This window comes from Strix uralensis, chromosome 2 (assembly GCF_047716275.1).
Source record: "Strix uralensis isolate ZFMK-TIS-50842 chromosome 2, bStrUra1, whole genome shotgun sequence".
NCBI lineage: Eukaryota > Metazoa > Chordata > Aves > Strigiformes > Strigidae > Strix > Strix uralensis.
Window position 1 is genome coordinate 41,921 of NC_133973.1, and position 4,188 is coordinate 46,108.

At 55.7% G+C, this 4,188-nt stretch overlaps 1 long non-coding RNA gene across 2 annotated transcripts; it reads right to left on the reverse strand.

Moving 5' to 3' along the window:
- Nucleotides 1–482: 482 nt before the first annotated feature.
- LOC141935446 (uncharacterized) lies at nt 483–3,844 on the reverse strand. 2 transcript variants are annotated; one of them, XR_012626554.1, is made up of 3 exons: nt 3,467–3,844; nt 2,088–2,871; nt 483–718 (listed from the first exon to the last, which is right to left on the reverse strand). It is a non-coding gene; the product is annotated as an uncharacterized LOC141935446 (long non-coding RNA). The 2 variants fall into 2 exon arrangements; XR_012626553.1 differs by having other exon boundaries at nt 2,088–3,297.
- Between the last annotated feature and the right edge of the window lie 344 nt (nt 3,845–4,188).

A 4,188-nucleotide genomic window follows, 5' to 3' on the forward strand; every position in this document is an offset into this window, starting at 1 on the left:
TTGTTCACCCCTCCCAACCCCTGCCAACGCACCCAGAAACCCCACCAGGCGCAGCCCTGGACAGCCTGCCCCACAGTGTCCCCGGCTGCAACACCGAGCAGTGTCCCCTTGCTTCTCTGTGCTACCCCATTGTCACCCTGCAGACACCACCATCCTCCCCACAAGCTCCTTCCCCAGGAGCTCCCAGCTGATTGCACAGTTCCACTCACCTTCTCCCTCGGTGCAGCCACAGCCCAGAAATGCTCAGCCACTGCTCTGCTCCTCCCCTGGTTTACACTGACCCCTCCAAGGGCATCCCTGCTTTCAACAGCAGCACCCACCCCTCCACCTGGAGCAACCCCTTTACAGGGAGCGGCCACTGCCATCAGCCTCATTGCCCACACCTGTGGCCCCTCCAGCTCCAGCCCACAGCTGCAGGCCATCCCCCCACCCCCACAGGGCATCATCACCCCTACCCCTGGGAAAAGAAAGCACAAAAGGCAGCCAGCAGACAGCAAGTGTTTATTCAGACACACACATAACAAGTCCCAGAAGGGAGTCTGCTCCCGGTCTCAGGGCCCCTAATGCTCCCCCTGCCACTGGCACACCCGGGCGCTTGTTCCCAGAGCCACACTCCTCAGGCCAGCAGGGAACAGTCAGTCAGTCAGTCGGCTCCTGGAGCAACAGGCTGCTGGGCAGAGCTGGAGACTGCCAAAAATGAGGAGCAGGGTGCAGGACACTAGAAGACAGGAGAAAAGGGGCAGCCGGCTGGCCAGTATGGGGGTAGCGAGAAAACAAGAGGCAAGGAACGGGGTGGTGAGAATATGGGGACAGGGAGCCCAACACGGATATGGAGAAAGAAGCAACAGGGAGAGAAGAAAAGAGGCAACAGAAAGAGGAAGAAGGAGCAGGACAGAGACCAACAAAGAAGGATGAGGAGCAGGACAGAGATGCAGAAAAAACCTGGGATGGGCAGTACAACAGACACGGAGGGAAAAAGAATAGGGGCAGGGAGCAAGACCAAGAGAGATGGTGAAAGACAAAAAAGCTACAAAGAACAGGGCACAGAGGGAGGAAAAAGCAACAGGGATGGGGAGTCAGGACAGCAAACGATGGAGGGAAAGGGCAGGGGAGGAACACAAATCAAACCACAGAGCTACATGTTACAGGGCAGAGAAGGAAGAATTAGGAAACAGGGACAGAGAGACAGTAAAAAAGAGACCTGGAGACAAAAACTAACACCAATGCATACAGAAAGAAAAGGGGGGGAATTCTAAAACAGGGGAAACAGAGACAGTGAGATGGAGAAAGGACAAAAGCAACAGACTACAAGGCGTCAAGAGAGGAATTACTGAATAGTAACAGAGCGCCAGCCAGAAACAGACCACAAAAGAGAAAAGACCACACGGGGTATGGGGCACAGAGGAAGGAATCCAAAAACCAGGGCCAAGGATACAGACAGAGAGAGGGGCAAAAATTAAATGGGGAAAAGAGACAGACCGCAAGGCAGAGAGGGAGGAATTGATAAATAGGGACAGGGCACCAGACAGAGCATGATGGAGAATGGGAAAAAAAATAGCAGCAAGCTACAGGGAAGAGGGAGGAATTAAAGAACAGTAACTGGAAGACAGACAGAGAGACATGAGAGAGAAGACAAAAGAGCGATGGGCAACAAGATGGATAGGGAGGAAATAAAAAATAGCAGAAGGGAGTCAGCCAGAGAGAAAGACACCGAGGAAAAAGGCCAGACAGGCTATGAGGGGGGGAGGTAGGAATGAAAAACTGGGGACAGGGAGTCGGACAGAGAGAGATGGAGATCGCAGGGAATAGCAGCAGGTGCAGGAAGAAGAGGGAGGAATTAATCAATAGGGACAGAGACCTGGACAGAAAGGGATGGAGAAAGGCAACAATAGTGGCAGGGTACAGGGCAGAGAGAGGGATGACCTACAAGATGGGGACAGGGAGCTGCTCCAAGCAAGATGGAGAAGGAAGATACAGGTGAGCAAAAAAATCTGAGCAGCATCAGAAAGAGAGGAGTCTAGAAGACAGACAGGGAGGGACCAGGACACACAAGAGGGATGAGAGGGCCCCGAGCGCTCGGGACTTACCGCAGCTCTCAGTGCTGCTGGGAGAATTTGACAGGTCAGACTCTTCCTTCTCTTTGTCTTCTCCCTTCCTCTTCTGTAGCTCCTGTTGCCGGGCTGTCCTCCACTTCAGAGAATATGTAGGAGTCTCACAGCTCTTATGAGATGAGGCCTGCTAGACATGGAACCTCACTCAATCACACACTACGTGCAGGAGTAGGACAGAGGAAAGAGAGAGCAACTGATAAGCGAGGAGCAGAGCAGATGGATCGAGAGAGAAATGGACTGAGAAGAGGAGCGAGAGCGATACCAAAGGTACAGAACAAGCTGGAGTGGTTGAGGAAATAAGAGAGAGAAAAACCTGCACAGATCAGGACAAGTAGAGGGAGAGATTAAAACCATGGCTGGGCTGCAGGATTTGAAAAAAGCCAGGGAGCACAACACAAGAAATAACGGGACACTGAGCTGGGCAGGGGGATATACCAAGAAACAATGGGATGGGCAGTGGTATGGAGCTCTACAGGCAAAATGTTCAGGAGAGGATGGAGGACAGAGAGAAGAAGAGAAAAGGGACAGGCAGCGAGGCAGTGATGGAGAAAGAAACAATAGCCACTGAGAGAGGAGGAGAGGGACAGGACCGAGGCAGAGAGGTGGAGAAAGAACGCCAAGCCAGTGATGGGTAGCAGGCCAGAGGGATCAGAAAACAGAGGAGGCAGGACAGAGGCATCTAGAAGAGAGGTGAGGGACAGGGAGCCAGAGAGCAGGAGACTACTGCGGAAAGGAGAGGGACACAGAGCAGGATGCTGGCCTGGAATCAACAAGAGCAACAGAGACAATGACAGAGAGGTGGAGCATGAGAGAAGACAGGGACACATGAAGTAATCAATAGCCGAGGCAGGGAGCAGCACAAAGGGTCCGAGAGAGGGCGAGGTGAAGAGGGTGGAGGACAGGGAGATACAGAATTAGGGGGGTGGGCGTCAGTGAGCAAGACAAAGAGACAGAGGTGGAGAAGGGGGGAGGGCAATAGGCAGTCAGGGACACATGGCGGCACATGCAGGCACAGAGAGAAAAAGAATGAGTGGGAACAGGCCAGAGAAGTTGTGGGAGAAAAGGGATCGATGCCAATCAGGACGAAGAACGGGAAAAGGAAAAAACCAGCACTAGGTTACAGGAGCGAGACAGAGAATTAAAAAAAAAGAAGGAGAGGAAGCAGGACAAAAAGAAAAAGGCAGAGCTAGAAGAAGAGAGTGAAAGAGGGAGAGGGAGCAGGACAGAAGAGAGAAGAGCAGAGGTAAAGGGAAGCAAAAAAAAAAAAAATCACATCAGTGTGGGATAGAGAAAGCAACAGGGGAGGGCCCACATGCACTCGAGGGGCAAGAGGACCCCATGGTCTCAGGACTCACCACAGCTCTCGCTCTCAGCGCTGCCAGGGAAATTTACCACTTCACACCCTTCTTTCTCCTTCTCTCCTCCCTTCTTCTTCTGTAGCTCCAGTCCTTCCCCTAAAAGAATACGCGGGTGTCTCTCAGCTCTTACAAGCCCGGCCGAACGCAGCCCCGCGCGCCACAGCGCGGCTCCGGGCAGCGCCGACGCCGCCCGACCCGGCGCGGAGCGGCTTCTGCCCCCGGTCCCGCCGCACCGCGCGGCCCCCCCGTCGCGGCTTTCCCCGGCAGCCGCCAGGCGACCGCCCGCGCGGCCCCGCTCCCCTTCTCTCTGCTGCTCCCTCGGCTCGCACCGGCTCCTTCTCCAGCACCGCCCCGGACAAGGAGGAGCCGCTGCCCGCGGTAACTATAACAACCAAGACCGTTATTAAACGCCTAAAGTACCCCTCAGTCCTCCGAACCCGCCCTCTATGACCTGCCAGTCCTCCAGTCCCGGAGACGCATGCGCAGCTGCGGGGGGGGGGGGGGGGGGAATGAGAGAGAGAGCGCGCGCGCGCCAGGAGCCACGCATGCGCACTGGAGGTGGGGCGGAGTCAGTGGGGGCGGGGGCGGAGCCAGGAGCCGCGCAAGCATGCTGCGGGTGGGCGGAGCCATCGAGGGCGGAACCAGGAGCTGCGCATGCGTGCTGGGTGGGAGGGTGGAGCCAGCGGGGGCGGAGCCAGGAGCTGCGCATGCGTGCTGGG